Source organism: Gymnoscopelus braueri (assembly GCF_963280865.1).
Source record: "Gymnoscopelus braueri genome assembly, chromosome: 8".
NCBI lineage: Eukaryota > Metazoa > Chordata > Actinopteri > Myctophiformes > Myctophidae > Gymnoscopelus > Gymnoscopelus braueri.
In genome coordinates, this window is record NC_137609.1 from 43,070,191 (window position 1) to 43,095,100 (window position 24,910).

At 41.9% G+C, this 24,910-nt stretch overlaps 1 protein-coding gene across 2 annotated transcripts in view; it reads left to right on the forward strand.

Annotated features, from left to right (window-relative positions):
* Positions 1 to 203: 203 nt before the first annotated feature.
* Positions 204 to 24,910, forward strand: part of shroom1 (shroom family member 1) — a 68,810-nt gene continuing 44,103 nt past the window's right edge. For both annotated transcript variants that reach the window (XR_013933662.1, XM_080436413.1), the window contains exons 1-2: positions 204 to 332; positions 20,689 to 20,818. The gene's annotated coding sequence lies outside the window, so the exon portion shown is untranslated. The remainder of the gene's footprint in view (positions 333 to 20,688; positions 20,819 to 24,910) is intronic.

A 24,910-nucleotide genomic window follows, 5' to 3' on the forward strand; every position in this document is an offset into this window, starting at 1 on the left:
GTTATATAGTTAAACTTAAATTATTATAAGTGCTCAAGTAGTAGCCCTAGTTGCTTCCTTTGGGCTTGTTTTCATAGACCCTGGTTCCTTATCTCTCTCACAAAACCTGGCAACACCGGACCAAGGTAGCTGGCAGCAAAAGGGAAAGCTTATTATTGTTTCCAGTAGGATCCGCGCTTCCAAGATCACCGGCCAACACAGACTCCAGAACAAATGAATAAAGATATTATTCGGGTTTGAGAGACTACACGAGAGACTACACATCATCACGGTGGGACTGAACACAGAGTTAGCTCTGCAAACAGAAGGGACATGATGAATGAATAAAGCAGGTATGTGATGAAGTCAAGTCCAGTTTGTCAGCAACAGGTGGAATGGTTTCGCTGTGCGGTTTCGGTCACCAGCGGTCTGCCTGCCTGTGGGCTGGAAAAATAGAGTTCAAAGTAAAAAAAAAGAACAAAACAATAATAATAATGATAGAACTCAAATAAAATAAAAATAATAAAAATAAAAATAATAATAATAATGTAATTCAAAGACCATTGCTCTCATTCCAGCCTGGAATGAGAGCAATGGTCTTTGAATTACATTATTATTATTATTATTATTTGTTATATTTTTTTTCTTTGAGTTCTATTATTATTATTTCCCCCTTTTTTCCCTTCTTTTTTTACTTTGAATTCTATTATGAATGGTTCACTTTATGTAAACATTTACCCAGGTGTTTGTTTTCAAAGGAGAGGAAAATAATAAGGCTACCACGCAGTGAGGTGCATTGTTTGTCCATGTCTCTCTCTCTCTCTCTCTCTCTCTGTGAGGCAGGCTACCATATTTAATGGATGTGAAATTACACAGCTATTAACAATACACACATTTGTGAAAGGTGTGGTTTGATTGGCTGATTGCTTACTTTATTAGACATCAATGTAAACAGCAGGAGGTACATGTCAGACATTTGGACTAAAAGGATAACACAAAAAAAAAGTCCAGGGGACTTCACTTTGTTTCCATTGTGCTCGTGAGACATTTCTTTTTCTCTTAAATCTGTCACGTGTTTAGCTTGATTTGTTTTTAGTCTCATTTCCACCAGAAGCTTATCTCCTCTGACCAGGAATATCACTATTTTGTACTAATTAGAGTTCTGGTTATAGCTACTTTTCTATGCATTGTACCAGAGAAATACACATGGATCAATTAACCTTCCCAACAAACAACTGCATTTATGTTAATTGTTATACAATAATAAATGAGCATTGAATGGTCCTCTATGAATAGCCTATTATAGCTTCTGTGTGACACAGAACACCATGTCTTACCACACTGTAAAGACAGTGGTATTGTGTACACACAGTGGTTAATATAACATACAGTTGTGAATGTTTCCTTAATCCTTAGACATGCAATTATATTGTCCGGGCCGCTGACATTGTAAAAAAGAACAGTGTTGCATTTCCCTGCTTGTTGGTCTCAGATGAACCTGCCACTGAATAATGCACAGGAGGGCCTTTCTGCCTAATGACTTAACTATGTTTTATTTAAAGTGGGAACAAAAGGCCTCCGACCGTTGCGGCAGCAGGGCTGTTTTTGTGGGGTAACCGGACACTGGTGTTTTGTCCGGGGGGCTGAAAATGAAGCACTCATGCGGCGTGCTGGTTAAGATGGCTTTGGAGCAGGAGCACACTGCCCCTCTCTGTGTGTGATGTTGTAGCTGAACAGTGGGCTCAGCGGTGGGGCCACTCAGGCCTGTGTGTGGTGTGGGGGCACTCTCTCTGGCTCTCCGCTGTCACCTCCAGGCTCTGACCCAGGCATAGGAGTCATTAGTGAACACACAGAAACAGACATGGGGGGCTGAGGCAGAAGTGGGAGGTCGATGAGAGATATCAGAGGCACTTTACACAAGCGCACAAACATGCAGCCTCCAAGAAAACGCATGCGCGCATAGCATACGACACACACATGGACATGATAGCCAAGACAAGGTCAGAGACACATTTTGAGCACTTAACACCAACCTTAACACACCTTACGCACGTGATGACACGTGCACAGTCTGCAACACACTTTTTGTAGACAGGAAAGTGAGGGCATGGGGGTGGGATGACATGCAACCTGGGGCGGCAGGAATCGGACCCAGGACAATGTAGATAAACTAGTTGAGCTACACTTGTGCACCGTGTGTTGTGTGTGTGTGTGTGTGTGTGTGTGTGTGTGCGTGTGTGCGTGTGTGCGTGTGTGTGTGTGTGTGCACAGTACACACACAGAGATGCATGCCATGGTGCAGGCCAGAGCTTCATCTGATGTTGTCATATTGCCTACATAGATAGTCGCGCTGTGTCACAACCGTTGGTTTTGTCAGATGAAGTAAAGTTTGAGATGATAAATGTACCCTGGGGTCAAGTAAGTTCTCCATTAGCTTGCTTGGATGCATTTGAGACCTATCTTCCCAACATGCATTGCTGCACGCACTCACGCACAAGGCCATAATGCCTTTACAGTGTGAAATGTTGGAGAGGTCCTTTGCATGTTTAAGTTTGGTGTTGGTGGATTGTCTGGCGGTGTTGTTGGCTTGTCTTCATTCCAATTTAACCGTCTCTTCCAGAAACAGAGGAGGAGGAGGAGGAGGTATGCACTATGTAGGAGAGAGGGCTATACAATTAGTGCCGGGCCACAAAGCTGTGGGCCGTACAGGTAAACTGACCCCGAGTGATGAAACATGATCGCTCTCTCTCTCGCTTGCTTGCTCCCTCCCAACCTACCTGGAAACTAGAGAATCTGTATAATAATAGGCATGTGTGTGTGTGTGTGTGTGTGTGTGTGTGTGTGTGTGTGTGTGTGTGTGCGTGTGCGTGTGCGTGTGCGTGTGTGCGTGTGCGTGCACACACACACGCGTGCGTGCGAATGTACAACAATGCGATAAGAATGGCATGGATGAGAAAAAAATAGACTTGTGCTTTCTTTGTTAGGCCATTTACAAGTAGAAGTAGAAGTATGTTAGTACTTTATATGTCAAAGCCCCTGAAGTTGTTTCTGGCTGAGAAATGTAAATCATCATGAGTGCAGAAAGCCTGCCGTCAGCTCAGAAATTATATCTATCTTTTAACTAGATTATAAAATAAATAGGCCAATCAGAGTGTCACTGTGAGCAAATCATGCAGACATAAACCTTAACGTGTTAAAATGGCAAGATCGATTGCGTCACTGATTGTTTGAGATGTGCATGAACTTGGCAAAAGAAACATTGGTCACAAGCGAACCAGACAATCAATGTACTATAGCTCTGGTAAACATGAAGGTGGTATATTCTGGTTTATTTTAAAATGAGAAGAAGCCACCGATATATTTGCAAACCTGAGTCACCCTGGGAGGTCACAGAGTGAGGGAATTTTTCAGGTCATGTGAGAGACAAAAATAATGGTGAAGGAAGTAATAGCGCGGAGGCCAAAACATGTTGGTGATACAGTTACTTACATAGTCCAACACCTTTATAACTACTTTACAGAAAGATGTGTCACCTTAAAGAAGGCTCCCGTTAAACAAAACAAGCAACCAGGAAATACTGCGTTTTCCAGTACATAACATCATGCCTCACTGCCATGCATCAGGGTGTGACACTGTGACACCCTGATGATGGCAGAGAGGCCCAAACATGATGGTGGTACTAACATAGTCCAGTAAGTACTTCTTTAACATAGTCCAGCAAGTACTTCTTTTGGGCACATTAAACCTGGCATCGCTATTTTAGGCATGTCGTCATTATAGGTGAATTTCTTTCAAAAATGTTCAAAAAGTAATCCGACAAGTGTTGTGAGCTTGTAGATAGGCTTGTAGACAGGTTATTATTATCATTTTTTGGCAAATTTGTTTCATATTATTAAAATGTTTCAAAAAAGTAGAAAAAATAGAATAGACTTTATTTGCCATTTGCACAAGTGCATAGGAAATTTTGGAGCTCAGCTCCCAGGGTCAGCATTTTAAAAGAAAAGAAAACATACATCCTACAATCCTCCTACCACATTCCCTAAAAGACAAATATCATAAATAAGCACGTCGTAGTGTAAAAAAACTGTGCAAATAGTAGTGCAATTCATCTTATCATGATCTGTCATGATTTTGTTCATCTGCTCTGATTCAGTTCATCTGTCATATTAATATATCGTCTTAATGTCCTCGGCTACTAAGCGCACAGTGGCAGGAAAAAAAATGTTAAAAAAGCGCGTTGTGTGGGTGGAGGGATGCTCTCTGGCCTGTGGTGTCTCCAGAGAGTATCTCCACCCACACAACACGCTTTTTTAACACCCCCAAAAAAGAATTCACCCCCAAAATGACTTTTTTTCTATCGTCACCCCATGGAGACTTGAATTCATGGATATAGGGTTGTTTTTGTCGCATTCCTAAGTCAATGGTTTGTAGCCTGGCGTAGCTAGACTATATCACTGCGTGGATATGAGTCTGGTGCTTCCATGAGGAAGTTTTTTTTCCCAAGGGGCGGGATCAAAACAATGGCCCTCGGCCTCGACGCAATTGGTTAGACCTACAACCAACTACCAATCACAGTCTCCCATATTCGAATACTGGGCCCTGATTGGTTACCCACGTCTTCTGGAGCAGGAAATGGATTCTCTATGGAGCGGTGCCAGACCCAAATCGCAGAGTGCAATTTTTTTTTTGCACTCGCAGATTCGTCTGGTCCCAGGCTAAATGGTTTGATGTTCCGGGTAGGAGACACAAAGAGTCTCCTTTGTGTCTCCTACCGGAATTGCCGCCTACCGATCCGCTGGTCATCAAATTATTGGTTTAGGAATGCGACAAAAACTGAAAAATATCCATGAATTCAAGTCTCCATGGGGTGACTAATCGATAGTTTTTTTTGTTTTTTTTTGGGTGAACTATGCCTTTAAGTTGTTTACTGCAACAGAAATGTGTGTGGTCTTCACATAAAGACCCATACAATTGCGAGTCTAGTCTTCCTTCCATTGGCATTGTTAGTCTCAAGAAGGAAATGGCAAGTAGCCCACAGTGAAGGAAGCTCACGGTTCAAGGAAATGGGCAATGCCCTGAATGACTAATTCCAATTATTTGACGGATGCAGAGTTTTTTCCTTCATTTATTTCCTTATCATTCAATGGTCAAATGACATAATTGCCCCCCCCCCCCAGCAATTTAGTTATGTAAGGTTATGATGGGCTTTATAATAATGATCTGAGGAAACACTGCATTTGATAAACTATGCCGATCATCACACGCTGTACTGTTATGATACAAATAATACTTTGTCTGGGTTTTATCAGGGTTTTAACCCTTTAAGACCTGAAACCGATTCTAAATGTCTCCTAAATCCCAACAGTATTCTGAAAAAAACGTATGTTTCTATATCAGTGGTGCTCAAACTTTTTCATGTCAAGGACCCCTAAAATGACATGTATTTGGCCGCGGACCCCTATCTCAAGATATTTTGTTCCAGGGACCCCCCAGAAGCAAAGATTTGAGTTAAAAACGTTCGCTTTAAGAATATATATATTCAAAGATTTGCACACATTTTCACGATTTTTCAAAAATAGCAGATCTACAAGCTCGTAGCGCGGCACTCGGTGCCGCGCTATGAGCTTGTATATCTGCTATTTTTGAATAGCCAACGTGTAAAATTATACATTTTTTTTGCTCAAATCAAGAATTCCAGGTCTTAATGGGTTAGTAGATAGGTTGTGTGATCCAACAGTAGATGAGGTTACTACGATGCAGAGATAAGGCTGCGTAGAGACAAAGGGACATTATGTCATGTCATGCACATGGAAACCGTGGAAGGGAACAAACACACTGTCGGGTCCTTCTTAGGCCTGTCACAATTATTACATAATTGTCTAATCGCAATTATTTGAGATGATCGCAATTATTTTTGCATAATCGTCATAATCGATTCCATGTTGAAAAAAAAATCACACATTTTCAAAAATTTAAAAAGCAGAAATAGCAGATTTACAAGCTTACAACGGGTCACTAAATGACCCGTTGTAAGCTTGTAGATCAGCTATTTCTGCTATTTTTACATGTATAAAATTATCAAATATGTCAATAATTTATTTGTATATTTCAGTTATTATGTCATATTTGCCCCTTGTGCAATTTTTTATTACGGAGCCTAAAAGGCTTCATTATGTTCCAATGTTCAGCGGCCAAACACACAATTACATCATTAATCGCAAGTATTTGAGTGAAAATTAATCGTCTACTTAAATGTGTAATCGTGACTGCCCTAGTCCTTCTAACAGCAGCAACTGACAGTAGTAAATGTCGTCGGAAATACTGACAAAACTCTTTTAGAGTGCAGGTTGATTCATGTAAAGCCGTGGCCTAACTAACGCATATTAAACTGGGTCTCCTTGAAATTAAAAAAGGTTGAGAATCTCTGGTGTGTGTCAGTGGTGGAAAAAGTACTCAAATATTTTACTTAAGTAAAAGTATCGATACTGCAATGTAGAAGTACTCTGTTAGAAGTAAAAGTCCGGAATTCAAAATTTACTTGAGTAAAAGTACAAAAGTATTGGTCTCAAAATGTACTTAAAGTTGTACAATGCAGATTCACAAATAACGATTTTTAGCAACCTCTGCTGGTCACTACCGTCACTGCATACAATTTCCGTAGTCCTCGATTACCCAGAAATCCATTTGTTTTCACCGGAAGCCGGAAGCGTTTCAAAAAGCGATCTTTTAATTGTTTTATACTATCTGCGGATCGTTTCTCTTAGCCAGTGGAGCATTAGTTACCATGAGCTGTGCTTTCTTTTTCTGTTCTTTTTCGATCTTCCAATCCTACATTCTCTTAAAATCAGCGTGAGGTTCCTTTTTGTTATTAGCGCGGTAGTTCCTGGCCAAACAGGAAACCGTTGCGGTAGTTCCGTTTTCTGGCCAGATGACGTCATTTTCCCGGGAAAGTCCCCCCCGACAGCGTTCAATACAAAATATATAAATAAAAGGCTTCCGGGGGTGAAATTCATGGAGTGGGTGTTGTGAAACTTTTGCCACTCACAAAAGATATACAATTTTACTTTAGTTTTGTTGAAAACGTTACCTAGTATTACTTTAAAGTACCAAAAGTAAAAGTACTAAAATGTTTGAATAGCCGAGGTATAATATAGGGCTAAAGTGGTTAATGTATGTTTTATAACGTAATAATGTATATCTGCAAAGTAACTACTGTAGTAACTAAAAGTTTTCAAATAATTGTAGTGGAGTAAAAGTACAATATTTGCCTCTGAGATGTAGTGGAGGAGAAGTAAAAGTATAGACAATTGGAAATACTCCAGTAAAGTAAAAGTACCTCAAAATTGTACTTAAGTACAGTACTTGAGTAAATGTACTTAGTTACTTTACACCACTGTAGTGTAAAGTAAAGGACTTTTTGTTCCCATATGAACCTTTACAGTATGTTCACGCCACATGCTGTGTCATCAGGGTCACATGTTGATAAGAAGGTAATAGACAGGTAATAGACATCGTACAGAGTACATGAATGTGAGGTAAACCTCTCTCAACGCCAACGCAAGCCAACGCACCCTCGGACTACATCGACACCGCAGCCGTCCTCAACGCACCACGAAGTCCTACGGAGAGACGCTGCGCGACCGAAGAAGCCGATCCACGGACACATCTTCTGGTGGCTTCAGGCGGCGCAGGGACCAGGATGGACCACCGAGAACACAGACGAAGGCCCCCCCCATCCCCCCACCCCCCAAGCTCCACAGCTGGTTGCTTACCTCCGAGAACCAGACAAAGGCCCCCCACCGCCCCCCAACCCCCACAGCTAGTTGCCTACGACGGAACAGATGCTTTGATGGACGCTAACACCACAACACCCCCCTCCCCCCTCGATACTGCTCCTCAACTTGATATCTCTGTGGACAAACACATCTCCATTGATCAAATGATCAAATCGTTCGGTGTTGGCTTGCACATGATTCACCTCAATGTGAATTCCCTTGTAGGAAACAAGCTAACACAAATCAAGCAGATGTTTTATGATGGTAAGGTTGACATTTTAACTTTCTCTGAAACTAAACTTGATCATACGATAAAGGACATTGAGATTGAAATTGAAAATTACAAACTTTTCAGAAATGATAGGAGCATTAATGGGAGAAACGGAGGTGGTGTATGCATGTATGTACATATTGACAATGAGTGCATCCTTCGTGAAGACCTGAAGGATGCAGCCATTGAAGCTGTGTGGGTCGAGATCATTTTTAAAAATTCCAAGCCTGTGCTAGTCGGTACCATATACAGACCTCCTAACCAGACTGATTTCTATGAAAGACTTGAGGAGTGTTTGGCTAAGGTGGAGTGTGCGGAGACGATTCTTCTTGGTGACTTTAACACAGACATGCTCTGTAAGGAAGCGTCAGTGTATAAGTCATTCAAGGGGTTTTGTCATCGGCACTCACTCCACCAGCTAATCACCCAGCCCACAAGGCTGTGTGTTTCCACTCAAACTACCATAGATCTCATTCTAGCAACGGACAAGGACAAAATCCTCAATACTGGTGTTTCTACCTGTGGCATATCTGATCATAACATGATCTTCTGCACCAGAAAGAAACGTAAACCTAAGAACGGTTGCCACAAATCAGTCACGATCAGAGACCTCAAAAACTATAAGAGTGAGGACTTAGATCGCAGGCTAGAGGAACTGGACTGGTCCGACGTACTAAACAGCACACAGGTAGACGAATCTTGGCTTGGTTTCAAAACCAAATTCATTCAAATTTTGGACAGTGTGGCCCCCATGAAAACCGTCATGGTCAAATCCCGCCCGGTACCATGGATGAATTCGGACATCCTTACTGCCATGAAGGTCAGAAACAAAAAGTGTTCTGAGCTTCATAAAGGTAGGATCAAACTCGCCAGGTGTTTTAACAAAGGTCTCGAATCCCACGTAGCTAAACTTGTAAAAGAAAGAAACAAGCTAAGAAACAAGGTTAATCGCATGCTCGAACTAGCAGAAAAAAGCTTCCTCGATGACAAAATTGAGGAAAATAAAAGCAAACCACGAGAGCTTTGGAAGCTATTCAACAACCTACTAGGCTGCAGCAAGAAATTGAAAACCAGGTTTACAAACATAAGCCTCAAGGTGAATGACACTCTCATCACATCCAAACATGAAGTGAGTAAAATCCTCAACATATTCTTCACGACCATAACCTCAGATTTGGTTGAAAAACTTCCCCCTCACTCTGGGTGCTATGGTGAAGAACATGTTGACTCATTTTACAAAAAACAGGGTGTACGGAAAGATGATTTTAAACTCTCCCCTGTGAAAACAGAAGAGGTGTTTAAAAAATTGAGTGCTCTTCATCAACACAAAGCCACAGGCCTCGACAATATCCCCGCCAAATTTCTAAAAGACTCGGCCGCCTCCATTGCTCCAATCATTACCCACATAATAAACCTCTCCATCATACAGGGACGGGTCCCTAACGATTTCAAAAAAGCAAGGGTGACCCCTCTGTACAAAAAAGGAAACAAATTAGACCCTGGCAACTACCGCCCTATTTCTATTCTTAGCTCCATCTCGAAAGTCATGGAAAAAATAGTCTATGAACAGGTCGATAAGTATCTTGCCGAAAAAAATCTAATTTACAAATTCCAATCTGGTTTCAGAACAAACCACTCCACTGACACATGCCTTCTCTATTTGAACGACTCTATCAAACAAGATGTCGACAAGGGCAAATATTGCGGCATGGTCATGCTGGACCTCCAAAAGGCCTTTGACACCGTCAATCACCCAATTATGATCAATAAGCTCAAAGCAATAGGTTTTGATGATACGTCAGTGAACTGGATGAGATCCTACCTGGAAGGGAGGGAGCAAGTGGTGGAAGTAAACGGCACCCAGTCCCCCCCCCTCCCTGTGACTTGTGGTGTCCCACAAGGAAGTATACTAGGACCTTTACTGTTCCTGATATATGTGAATGACATGTCATCGGCCTGCGACTGCAAGCTGTTCCTGTTCGCAGATGACTCGGCCCTGCTAGTCTCGGACAGGGACAGGCTGCAGGTTGAGAAAACTCTCAGCTCCGAACTCAACAAGATCTGCATCTGGCTCTCTGACAACAAACTTTCATTACACCTGGGTAAAACTGAATCCATCCTCTTTGGGTCCAGTCCTAACCTTAGCAAGGCAGAGAGTTTCACGATCAAAGTGGGTGATAATGTCATCAAAAGAAAGGATGAAATTACCTACCTGGGCTCCATCTTGGAGGCAAACCTCTCCGGTAACAAAAACGCCGAAAAAGTGATCAAAAATGTCAACCGAACAACACGCTATTTGTGGAGGATTGATCGCCTAGTCAGTAAGAATACTCTGAAGATTCTTGCAGGGGCCCTCATTCAAGGTCATTATGATTATGCATGCACTTCATGGTATCACAACACCTCCAAGGCCTTAAAAACAAGGCTCCAAACATCCCAAAACAAACTTGTAAGGCTACTTCTTGGCCTCAATCACAGAACCCATCTAACCCCTGCTCATTTTGCTAGGATTGGATGGCTTAGGGTTGAGGACAGAGTACAGCAACTTGCTATGGGCCTGGTCTTCAAGATACACCACAACATTGGGATCCCCCTGTATTTGTCAAAATACTTCAAAAATGTTAATGAAGTCCATGATCATAACACCAGAGGCAGCTCCACTGATCATGTTCAACCCAGATTTGGCTCAACTAAGGGTATGAACTCATTCTCATGCTATTCATCAAAAATGTGGAATGCCCTACCAAAAGGAGTAAAGGAGTGTAAAACCCTACTCACTTTCAAAACTGCCCTAAAGATACACCTTCAGGAGGCTGCAATTCGAAAATGGCCCCTGTCTAAGTCTTAACCTACCCCTCCCTACCCCCCCCCCCCCTCTTTCATTTTCCTCTTTTGTATATATATATATATTTTTTTTTTTTTTTTTTTCTCTCGTCATACCAGTAACCTGAAAGCTGATTGTATGACATTCTGTATAGTAGTGTGTATATCTGCCTGCCTCTTATATTTCATCATGATTTGTGTGCATGGGGTCCTCATCTTAAACAAGCGTAATGCTTAATGAGGGTTTCCAGTTTAGTAGACCTTGTATTGTGAATTTGTACTTCCATGTACTGTTATGTACTGTCATGTACTATTCTCATGTCTTTCTAAATAAACTACATCAATCAATCAATCAATCAAAACGAGTTGCATAACGTCACGTAATCGCTACCGTACTCTACAGCCCTGGAAAGCAACGATGGAACATATATAGAGATGAGCTCATGGGAGCCTGTTCGGTTTGATGAAACGGATGAGGTAATGGGAGCAGGTTCATTTTGAAGATGCGTTTATGAGGTATTTAGGGCAGCCATAGCTGAATGGGGAAGGGAGGCCACCTGGGAAAACACACATGGTCCCAAGAACACCGTCCCAAGATTCCCAGCCCCCCGGCTATGTACTGAGGTGTCCATGAGCAAGACGCTTAAAAGGGATAGTTCACCCCCAAAATGACTTTTTTTCCTAGTGATTAGTCACCCCATGGAGACTTGATTTCACAGATATTTTCTTTGTTTTTGTCGCAATAATTTGATGACCGGCAGTGGTTCCGGTAACCACTGCTGCCTACCTAGACTAGAGGACTGAAAGAGCGGATCCAAAGCCTTGCGCTCGGTACCAGCGCCGCTTCCTATTGCTTCACCAATCTATGTCCCCGCCTCCCCTCCCCTCCCCTCCCCCCGGCCTGTGCACGGAGCACGCTGACGTCACCAGATTTAGAGCGACGCCCCTCTGCACTCTGATTGGTTAGGAGATAACAAGGTTCACTCCCACTCCTAAACCACAATTTCTGCAAGGTTCCCCCAGGCTTTTTTTCTTTTGAAACAAAAAAAAAAGGGTTTCCGAGGCTACTGCCTACCCGGTCCGCTGGTCATCAAATTATTGGCTTAGGAATGCGACAAAAACAAAACAATTTTGGGGTGAACTATCCCTTTAGCACCCTGAGCAGCCATCAGCTGGGTGAAGCTGGAGCAGAATTGTGTGCATTATCATTATTATCATTCTTTATATCAAGTATCGACAGCAAGTCATTGATTGGCTGGAATAGTCAATAAATAAGTGTGACTTTGGGAATCCAGTGAAGACAGAATGTGCACCAATACCAATACGTTAAAATAAATAAATAGCTCACTAATAGCTATGGAATTGTGGTGTTTTCCAGTGGAGGTTAATGGGTATTCCATCAGTGGGAGGGGCAGGTACTATATTCATTGGATAAGAGAGAGATAAATAGAAATATAACCCTGCTGTGCTGTTGATAACAGGGACAGTGTTGACAGATTCTGTGAGAGAAACAAGCAACCAGGTCTAGGAAAACCAGCCCAAAAGAAGCGACTATGGGCCACATGAGCACTTTAACATATACATCAGCTATTTCAAAATAGCAGATCTACAAGCTCACAACGTGTCGCGTTGTGTACTTAAATTTGTATTTTATGAAATTATAATAAGCAGATCTGGCAACCCTGAACAGGGATGTTAGTGGCAGTAAAATGTATTCCTTCCTTTAGGTTTGAGTGTAACGAGAAACAGGTGCAAACCAAAATAATTGATTAGGATATGAGGAAGTGAGTTTCCAGATATTAGACGGAGAGATTGGAGAGAGAGACTCTGCAGTCCTGACTGACAGAGGGAGGAGGTATAGAAAATGAAACGTTCCACAGAGTGCTATGTAACCTGGAAGATGTGAAAGTGGGGGTGGATGATGATTTGTGCGCGGCATCCACTCTGACATTCCATGCATTGTGAGTCTCTCTCCTTAGAAAGATAGCGAAGCCACCTACGGTTATCTCAGGAAGCACACGGGTAGCAGTGAAAAGAGCCTGTGTTTGAGGAACGCAAGCACACACGCACGCACACGCACACACGCGCACACGCACACACACACGCGCACACACACGCACACGCACACACACACACGCACACGCACACGCACACGCACACACACACACACACACACACACACACACACACACACAGAGAGAGAGAGAAGCTCTCCAACTCCCTTTCTCCACCTTTAATCTAGTTTCCTCCCTGCGGCAGTGCTGTACGGGCCACGGGACGGGACCCCCATCCGGAGGGGTGCTCTCCATTGTATCTGGGCTTGGCCATCGGTCAGTGGGCTGTTGAGTTATTGTCAGTTCAAGGTGCGTGGGGGGGGGGGGGAGGGACAGAAAGGCCTCCTCAGGTCCTATAATAGGAGAGAAGGACACGACGAGGACAACTAATAGTTACCGTCAGAGAGCCACCATTATGGCTCATATGAGAAGGGAGGGGAAGGTGTGTGGAACATTCTGGTTATCTGTCAGGGCCACACCCACCCACACTATTGTATGGGGCCTATAGGTCTGTTCAAGTGATACCCCGTCCCCTGGGTCATATGTCATGGCTATGCAAGAGAAGAGAGGAGCTGTGTTTGTGTGTGTGTGCGTGTGGGTGTGTGTGTGTGTGTGTGTGTGTGTGTGTGTGTGTGTGTGTGTGTGTGTGTGCGTGTGTGTGTGTGTGTGTTTGTGTCAGAGCACCTTGCACTGGGGATGGTTACAAGTTGCTTTGAAAAATGCATCTTACCGGAGGCATGAGCTCAGCCCTGGCCTCCCTAGGTTGGCTGAGGGAAGGTAGTGCCCAGGATTACATAGACAATTGGCACTGGGTGTAAAAAATAGGGTCACAAAATCGTGGGATAAAAATGTAAATTAAAAAAAAAAGAAAAATGCATCTTACCATAATTACTTCGTCATCTTATACAACAACACACAAAACGTATATTTTGTATTCTGCCCGAGTAAAACCCGATTTACGCTTCGTTGACAAAGTGTATATATATATATTTTTTCTTTTTTAACCCATTAAGACCTGAAGCCGATTCTAAATCTAAATCCCAACAGTTTAAAAAAAAAAACGTATGTTGTTATATTAGTGGTTCTCAAACGTTTCCATAATTGTCAAGGACCCCCAAAATGATATGTATGTGGCCGCGGACCCCCCATCTCAAAATATTTGGTTCCAGGGACCCCCCAAAAATGAAAAGAATACATACTGTATATGTATTTGCACACATTTTCACACATTTCCTAAAATAGCAGATCTACAAGCTCGTAGCGCGGCACTCGGTGCCGCGCTATGAGCTTGTATATCTGCTATTTTTGAATAGCCCAAAGTGTAAAATAATATAGTTTTTTGCTCAAATCCAAAAATAAGTGTGGCTTCATTCACACTTTGAGGAAAGAATCCCTGTCGACTCCACGGTTGCCCGTAAGATCCCAGCGTGGGGCAGCTAAGCCCCTCTCTCCTGCATCAAAGTGGAAATAAAAGACCGGTTTCCTGCAACACACAGAGAATAGAGGAAGAAAAGGAACATACATTGTTGCTTTTTTAACCACTGCTGGGACTACAAAGAGCGTGGGGCTTTTTCCCCCCTCCTCTGTGTGTGTGTGTGTTTGGGAGGCAGAGAGAATAACAGGGACAGCGAGAGTCTATAGGGGGGGGGGGGGGTATGAGGCGTGTACGAGGTACCTCCATCCTCTCTGTGCCAGCAGCAGGTGTGGTAACGGGGCAGTCTAGGGTTTCAGGGTCCCTGATGAAAAGGTGTGGCTGAGGGCTTGTCACTGAGACTTTAGATGGCGGTAATATTGCTGTCATATTAGCTTATAAAAGAGGCATTTACAGCAGTCTGACATGCGAGAAGAGCAGGAAGTGGAAGCTTGATGTGTGTGTGTGTGCGTGCGTGCGTGTGCGTGCGTGTGCGTGCGTGTGTGTGACTGTGTGTGTGTGTGTGTGTGTGTGTGTGTGTGTGTGTGTGTGTGTGTGTGTGTGTGCGTGTGTGTGTGTGTGTGTTTGCGTGTGCAAATGTGCGCATTTGTATTTGTTCAGTAGAGCTCCTGACGTATCAGTATGCTTTGGGTGATAAAACAATTATACGCCATCATTGTACTAATGTTATGAAATATTGCAAATATTGTGACAGGGATTACCAGCACTCATGGAAATGTCCTTCAGGCACTTTTTATTTATTTAGATTTTAAAGGACTTTACTAGACCAGGCACCTGGTAAATAATTACTAGGAGAAACTTGAGTAGCGCTCTTATTCTCTAAGTTATATGCCAAATATTGCCCTTTGATAAGGTGAGGTTTAACAATGGACTGTTCTGTTTATTACTTTTTTATATCCCTCTGATTATCTTTCAGTTATCCGTGGGTGTAACAACTTGAAATGAAATGAAACTTGCTTTGAGTCACGTAATGTACCATTAGGTTTCAGTTTCAAGGAGAAAGTTGTAGTCTAGATGTATTATCTCAAACTATTTTATTTTGATAGCTGCAATAGATTGTTTCTGACCGGTGTTCACTGTAGGCTTGTCTTTGACCACACTCTTCCTACAACAACCGTACTCTTCGTCCATTGCAAACACCATTACCAGTGGTGGAAAGTAACTAAGTACATTTACTCAAGTACTGTACTTAAGTACAATTTTGAGGTATTTGTTTTACCAATTTTCTTACCAATTTTCAATACTTTTACTTCTACTCCACTGCATCACAGAGGCAAATATTGTACTTTTACTCCACTACAATTATTTGAAAACTTTAGTTACTGGTTACTTTGCAGATATAAATCATTATATTATAAAACATACATTTACCACTTTAGCCCTATTTTATACATAGGCTATTTTCAAACATTTTAGTACTTATCCTTTTGGTACTTTAAGTATATTTTTATGCCAATACTTTAGTACTTTTACTCCAGTAACATTTTGAGCACAGGCCTTTTACTTGTTACAGAGTATTTTTATATTGTGGTATTGCTACTTTTACTGAAGTAAAATATCTGAGTACTTCCTCCACCATTGACCATTACACATTACCCATAACACCACATTTGCATCTCTCTCTCCATCACTTTTTTCTAGGTTACAAAGTCCAGGGAGCTGTTTTCTGGTGATTTATTATTGAAGTCTAACCTCCCTCTCATTCCAGCCTTTGCTTTCTGTCTCCTTCTAATCCCTGGCCTGAGGCAGATAAACCTTTGGGGAACAAAAACAACAACAACATGTTCCAAAATGTAGCCATTGTGCCTCACTCCCCATGTTCCCATCTAAATTAACCCACGGTGTCAGCCTCGACACAATGGGGAGATTACGAACCACTTGACTCCTCGATCGCCAAAGCCGGCATTCGCAGGCGATGCTAAAAATGAGATACAAATGAGAGGATGATAACTGTGAAGACCGGAGTCTGTAGCCTCCGGGCGTGGGTGGGACTCTGTAATTATAAAGACACTGGAACCCTCTCTGGAGCCGTATAATGTGACTTCAACAACTCTTTTGTTGAAGTCACCAGGTGAGAGGTTATTTTCCAAAACAGTGATCCATTGCTGTTGCCTGGTTGGTGCCAGATTCGAAGCAGTCTGCTTCAACCCCCTTGAGGTCTGAATGGTGTTGTTGTCTCCGCCAGGCCGCAAGGCATGGCGAGAGAGTATGTTTTGCCCCCTGTCCGTCCGTCCGTGTGTCCTGTCCGTCTGCGGACAGCTAATCTCCGGCACCGTTGGCCCGGTCGCTGCGAAACTGTGCACACACACTCCCTGGATGCCAATTCAGAACCTCTGCCCCAACTTTTTCACATGGCCCCGTTATAGCGCCACCAGGAGGCCGATTTGTGCCGATTTGTACTCCTACAGATTTTCTCCAACCGTCATGCAAATCGGTACACAGTATCTCTAGTCATGTGATCAACCCAGATCTGTCCGATTTTCCACCCTTTTCACATTGGCCTGTTATAGCGCCACCAGCAGGTCTAATTTAGCAAAACACCTTTTTGCCTCAAATCATGAATGCAGTGTCCGATTGCCGTGAAAGGCCTAAGAAGAAATGGCATCCTTTTCACTTTGGCCTATTATAGCGCCACCAGGAGGCCACAATAACGTACCTGACCTGGTGGAGACCTGTGCTCCGAGGAGCACTTTTTCTAGTTCATCATACGTCTGTTGGAGGTCAAGTCAAACCTCTCAGACGAAAAGGGTGCCATGGGTGCCCTCAGCTAGGCAACATGCTGACAATGTGACGTGCCATCACATGGCAATATATTGATTCTATAAGACTATATATAATCTGGGTTTTTGGATGTAATATTGTGATAATGGCATAAGTGTCCCGGGCTTTAAAGGCTGTTTTACAGTAAAGTGACGTTCTAGCTGTTCTGTTATTTGCCTTTACCCACTTAGTTGTAGTCATAACTGATAATTAGGCATATAATATGAAGATAGGTTTGAAAAATTGAGAATTGTGCAGTGTAACAGAACTCATAAGTAAGGGGTGAAGATAGTCTGCATAAGGAAATAAAGTGCAATCTTAATTTAAATGGTTATTTTAAGATTGTGAAAAGAGATTCCGGGGTCCCCCAGGGGTCCTTGGGGGGGTTCCAGGGGGTCCTCAGCTAAATGTGTTAATATAGCATCACAACAAATTTTAACCACTTTAACCTCATAGCGCGGCACTCTATGAGGGTAAAGTGAAAAATCTAGACAATTTGTGCAAATCTTATATATATATATTTTTTCAAGCTAACATTTGTAACTCAAATCTTTGCTTCTGGGGGTCCCTGGAACAACATATTTTGAGATGGGGTTCCGCGGCCAATTACATATCATTTTGGGGGTCCTTGATGTGAAAAAGTTTGAGAACCACCGTCCTACAGTCTGTCCGGCAGTTTGCTGGAGGAGAGCATATTTACTCTGTCTGTTCACCCTGTTATTATTGGACTAGATTTAAACCCTTGTTTGTAGTTCCTATGCACGGTTCTGTGGCAATACTGACTGACTCACTCACTCACTCACAACACTGGGTCAAGGGTCATCCAATGACCTACCTTCTTGGTAGATACATTGGTCAGAATTTGCTAATGTTTACTACTGCACATTTTAAAAGTGTGTTATTCCAATATTTGGTTTGCCAAAATGTCCCAAGGAATGTACACTATAGGTTACACTTGGTGTTGCAACTGGAAATGTGGGCCAATTAAAAAATCCTGTCCAAACCTGAGACACTGCTCTTTAAACAATAATATTGTTTGTCAAATATTATGTTAAAAACTACAACGCTTAAAGGGATATTTCACTTTCAAACATGTTAGGGGTCATTTGAACGTCTACTCTGACTTTTGTGTGCACCCCCGTACATTTTTTAAGTTGCTTTTCTTCAGCATTTAGATATCTGATATTCATTTTATCAGACACGCCCCCTTCCTTTACAAACCCATTGTAACTTCACACGTAACCATGTTAGATTAATTGAAAACACACGTCCTTGGTTCTGGTGACTGATAATGTCCTTCTAATACATGAGGGGGCCATATTTTTTCAATTACCCTTTTCATTTATTTTTGGAAAATGAAAAAAATAAAAAAATGAAAAAATGAAAAAATGAAAAAAATGAAAAAATGAAAAATAAAATAAATGAAAAAAGTAATTGAAGAAATACGGCCCCCTCACGTATTAGAAGGGCAATATCAGTCACTAGAACCAAGAACAGGTGTTTTCGATGAATCTTACCCCCCTAGCTCTGAAGACCCCCTAGGGGTCCCCTCGTTCAAGACCCCTGGCATTAGAACGTAGATGGTCTGACAGTTGAATATCCAATATACAGTAGATCTTCCCCAAAAAATATCCCTGGTTCCTCCAAGTCTGAGAACCACTTGTAACATGATATAAATATAATACTAACAAAGCCAGAGTTGAATGAAGACCTGGGATCAATGGACACATTCAGTATCACTGAATGAACCAGCCTTATGTGAAACCATGCAAGCAAATATCTGTAATAGGAATTTCCCTACCGCTTAATTCTGTAAGGAATTTACTGCAAGTCCACCCCAAGGATTTAGAATCACAGGTGATTTCCCTCTTAAAGAAAGTTAGACCGTACATGCTGTTTTGTAACCGTTATTATGTCCAGCAGGAATGAGTGGGAGGTGCAGGGAGAGAAAAAAAGGGTAATTTGTTCCTGGCATAAGGAATACATTAATCTCAGATGCGTATACCATCACAGAGAGTATAGAAGGCAGGGCAGGATTCGGAATGTAGGTCATCTACAATGTGAGCCCCACACGGCCTCTACAATGTGAGCCCCACGCGGCCTCCACTGTCTTATCTCTCTAGTGGTCACTTCAGTGGAGAGTGAATGCAGCCAGTGTCAGTGTACAGTGAACATTTTTTAGAGACGATCACTTTCTAAAAAGTAACTAAGTACATTTACTCAAGTACTGTACTTAAGTAAAATTTTGAGGTACTTTTACTTTACTTGAGTTTTTCCAGTTTTCAGTACTTTTACTTCTACTCCACTACATCTCAGAGGCAAATATTGTACTTTTACTCCACTACAATTATTTGAAAACTTTAGTTACTAGTTACTTTGCAGATATACATTATTACATTATAAAACATACATTAACCACTTCAGCCCTATTTTATACAGAGACTGTTTGAAAATAGCCGATCTACAAGCTCACAACGCGTCGCATCGCGACGCGTTGTGAGCTTGTAGATCTGCTATTTTCAAACATTTTAGTACTTTGGTACTATAAGTACATTTTGATACCAATACTTTCGTACTTTTACTCAAGGAAATTTTGAATTCCGGAACTTCTACATTGCAGTATCGATACTTTTACTTAAGCAAAACATTTGAGTACTTCTTCCACCACTTGCTTGCTAGTACAGCGGCGGCCATCTTGGGGTCGATTGGGGAGGTATAGAAGTGGACCGTTTGTCCACAACCAATCTGGGAACCCATCGCCAACTGAAAATGAAAAACAGCGCCCTCTGCTGTTTGTTCTATGTCTGTTGGCTCTGGGCGGACGATAACGTAACACCAGAGCACAAGGAAACCGGTGTTTGTGATGCACCTTCAGCGCATCACTTCCAGTGGTGCGACTATGTTTTCATTCCCACTAACAATATTTCTACACGGAACACTAACACCACTTCTCCCAGAGAACATGGATCGTTTTGGTTATAAGACCACTTGTTTCTATGATGAAAGAGTAAGTTAAAATGTGAATATATTTCCGTGGTTTTGTCTGCTCCGCGGACGCTATTGTTAAATTAGTTTCGGTTTGTTTCGAGGGGGAAAGATCGACGGACATGTGAATCCCGCCCACTACATGTGATTGGGTAAAGCGCTGCCTACTTCCTGATCTGAATGCGCACTCGTTATGACGAACCTCCCCGACAGATTCCAACGCAGTGCAGAAGCTGTTCTTGAGAGATTAGTCCACAACAAACCAGTCTCTCTCTGTGCGTTTTTGCAATGCAAATCTGGCACAACAACACCAGGACACTGTTTCCTGTCTCAGAGTCCTTGTCGTTTAGCCGCCCACTGCCAGTTCACACAGGCCGGCGTATCGGGTGTCGAGAGACAGCTCCTTTGTCGTCGTGCTGTTGTGAAGGCTTCATATCAGGTATAAAAGAAGAGATTATTGTCATTCTGTGGACATCCTTCTGGCTCCCTTTCATCAGCCCATATGAGTGGATAACAGTTGACCTACTTTTCCTCTCGTGGATTTCTCTTTTTAAAGGTCTCATGTTTCTCGTTTTCCTCACTCTCTCTTTTTCTCTCTCTGACCACCAGACATGATGTCACGCGTATGATGATGATGATGATGATGATGATGATGATGATGATGATGATGATGACCACAGAGCAGCAGGTGCTGTACGCCTGAATGAGCCTCCTCTGTCATCCATTCACTTCCTCAGAGGTCAGTAACTCTGTAGAATGTACTGTATGTGCGCGCGTGTGCGTGTGTGTGTGTGTGTGTGTGTGTGTGTGTGTGTGTGCGTGTGTGTATCCAACTCAAATATGAGGTAATGTGGATAGGTTTGTTCACCAGTGGTGGAAAAAGTACTCACATTTCTTACTTAAGTAAAAGTATCAATACTGCAATATAAAAATACTCTGTTACAAGTGAAAGTCTGGAATTCAAAATGTACTTGAGTAAAAGTACAAGAGTGTTGGCATCAAAATGTACTTAAAAGTACAAGAAGTAAAAGTACTCATTATGCAGAATGTCCCATTTCACAGTTTTCAAATGTATACAAATCTTTTGAAAATAGCAGATCTACAAGCTCACAATGCGACGCATTGTGAGCTTGTAGATCGGCTATTTTCAAATGGCCGAAATGTATATAGGGCTGAAGTGGTTAATGTATGTTTTGTAATAGTAATCAAAATATACAAAGTAACCAGTAACTAAAGTTGTCAAATAATTGTAGCGGAGTAGAAGTACAATATTTGCCTCTGAGATGTAGTGGAGTAGAAGTAAAAGTATTGGAAATTGGAAATACTCACGTAAAGTGCAAATACCTCAAAATTGGACTCAAGCGCAGCACTTGAGTAAACGTACTAAGTTCCTTTCCACCACTGCTGTTCGCCAGAAATAGGCCATAGAGGAGATCTGTCAGTCAATGGGGTGATTGGTGATATAACGATCTCAGGGGAGTGTGCCTGCCACGTAACACACATATTTGTAACACACATATTTGATTTATACCTTGGTGAGTCAGTTACTGCTCTACACACAGCCCTGACTGAAGGCATAATGATGTACAAATGGTCAAATTCGGCTGCGGAGGGAGTATTTACTTTCTCGACTGCAGAGGAGATTTTGATTTATCGGGACAGTTTGGGGGTGTGGATGTAATAATTCTGAAGTGTCCGTTTTCTCCCATTCTGAAGTTTTTTTTGTGTGAATTCCTCCACCATTTTAAATTGGTTACATACGATGGCAAGTTAAAGGTTCAGCACAGGGTCCTATTTTGACGGCGTGGCAGAATGCCAACCCATCAAAACAGGGTTTTGTCCGTATGTCTGTAACCACACCGGTCGATACGCAGCCACCCTGTATAGCTTATATTATAGTGTGGTTTTGCCACTAAATGCACATTGCTGCATTACATAGATCAACCTTTTTTTGATCCCACAAAATCCCCTAAGGTAGATTGATTCTCAACTCATTCCACAGACTTTGAGCCAATAAACTCCATACTTTTGAGAAGTATCGTCTAATCCCAGCCAGGGGTTCCCAAACCTTTCCATGCCAAGGACCCCCCAAATACCTGTAGCCTCTGGCTGCGGCCCGCCTAATGTGAAATGGCTTAAAAAACAAACAAACAAAACAAACCAAAAATAAAGGTTTTTACAATAACAATGACAATTTGAATTTACATCATTTTGTATTCAAATTTTCAAATCACCCCCAAATGTACACCCATGGTGCCCCCAGGGGCTGTGGGCCCCCCCGGCCCCCAGTTTGTAAACCTGTGGTCTATCCATCAACTGATTGACGAGAGACGGACAGAAAACCCACTCATAATTGCCTTGGTTCGAGTGTCTCAAAGCGAGCGGGAGAGTGCGTTGATGGTAAAAAGACTGAGTATTGGTGTGGAGTGAGGTTTCTGTGTCTGTCACATGAAGGGCCCATTGTGTGGTATAGCTGTACACCACAAGGCTATAACCGTAGCCCCTTTACTACAATGACATCTGTTTTTGAGTAACTCGAGAGACTGTTGACCAAATTCACACGGCGGCCATTTTACTCTTAGGTCATACTCGGGGCCCCCCAAGGGCTAGTGGAAAGAAACCTGTGTCACGGAGTGCAACCAGGTAAATGCAACCAGGTTTCAGCGTCTTCCTGTGTGAACTCATCGCACGTTGGTGGGTCAACTTGACTTGGCACTTCTTTTCGCTGGAATATTTTTACTAAACTATGTGGCAGAAACAAAACAATGTTACGCAATTAAGGATTGAATGTCAAATCATTTCTTTCAATTGGCATAAGTGACATTTTTAATAATTGGCCCAGATCGCTTACATTCTCAAATTCAGTCACCTATTGGTCCCTGTACCTGTGCCACAGCTCAGAATGATAATACGATTGTATAACTGGACACCATTGTCTTCAGCAGTTATGTAACTGTTATTTAATTTGGCTTTTATGGGTATTGTGCGTGCGTGCGTTCTCTCTGCTGATTGGATAGAATTGGTACCCCGACTTGAAAATGTATGTTCTGTAAACTAAAGAGCTGGTTAGATGGTGAGATCCCTTCTAGTGACACTATAGCAATGATTGATCGGACTATACAGTACAGTAGAGCTATTTAACACAAAATATAACTTACACCCTCATTAACATACTTGCTGACCTGCGTAACTTTTAATTATATAATTATTTTCAGGAACACACAATCTCAGTGTTAAATAACTGATTTATGAATAATCTGTGACTTGGGGATAACATTTGAGTGATTTAGCTTCTTTTTTTTCTCCCTTTTTTTAACCACTTTCAAGTCAACCTGGCGTCCCATAGTCATTTTATGTCATTATAGGCAAAATTGTAAAACAAAATCTGCAAACATTTTTGAAAATATTTTGAAAACAGTAGATCGACACTTAGATTTTCACAACAGATTTGAAAACTGATTTATTTTTGAAAATGTAGTGGTTAAGTGTTTTTTTGTCAGGACTAGCACGATGTGTACAAAGAGCTGTTTGCATTACCTCTGCTAACTTTGCTTATCATGCACATTCCTATCCTTGTCTCACTGCCAAGCACCCGAGCTATGTAACTGTCTATGATAAGGTACGACAAGGGGACAGAGTGCCCTCTGGCACATGATGCGCTGTGTCAGGTGTGTGACCTGAAGAGCCATGTGGCCAGGGCTTTTTTTATTGGCTATTGGCAGTGGTGGAAAGTAACTTAAGTACATTTACTCAAGTACTGTACTTAAGTACAATTTTGAGGTACTTTTACTTTACTGGAGTATTTCCAATTGTCTATACTTTTACTTCTACTCCACTACATCTCAGAGGCAAATATTGTACTTTTACTCCACTACATTTATTTGAAAACTTTAGTTACTAGTTACTTTGTAGATTTTGATTGCTACTACAAAACATACATTAGCCACTTCAGCCCTATAAACATTTTGGCCATTTGAAAATAGCCGATCTACAAGCTCACAATGCGTTGCGATGCGACGCATTGTGAGCTTGTAGATCTGCTATTTTCAAAATATATATTTTTTGAAAACTTGTGAAATGAAAATTATGCAGACATTTCTGCATGATGAGTACTTTTGGTATTTTAAGTACATTTTGATGCCAATACTTTTGTACTTGTACTCAAGTAATGTTTTTATTCCGGACTTTTACTTGTAAAGGTCATTACAACCGGCGATTATGCGAATATACGCAAAATTCGGACTCGGCCCAAATAAATAAAAGACGCTTTTACGCTCCGTGAAACTAATGTGGAAGCTTGCATTGACTTTATAAGGTTTTTAAAAAAATATATTATTCGCATGAAAAAATCGCCCCCGGTGTGTAAGGACCTTAACTATTGTATTTCTACATTGCAGTATTGATACTTTAAAAGTTATTTTTTTATTTAATTTTTTCCACCACTGATTCTCACTAGGAACAAACAGTCACGGACAGGCATACTCTCAGTCTCAAGTTTGTTCTCCCTGTCTCTTTCACACTTTCTCTCCGTCTTCCCTTTTCTCTCCCGATCACCCCTGGAAAACTTTTCGTTTTCGCGTAAAGAGAGGCTGAACTACTTCGCTTTGTATTGTAACCTGTCCAGGACGTCAACTTCCTGTGCCTGGAGAGAAGGTTTACGCTAGAGAGGGAGAGAGAGTGTAATTATTACGCTGAATGTCGTAACAGACCGGCTGAGATAATTAAATGGAAATATATATGGCCGATTATACAACAGGTAGTTCCCACAGCACCTTGTGATTGGCCAAGAGGCATTCGGAGACATGCCAAGCAATAACCACAATACACAAGG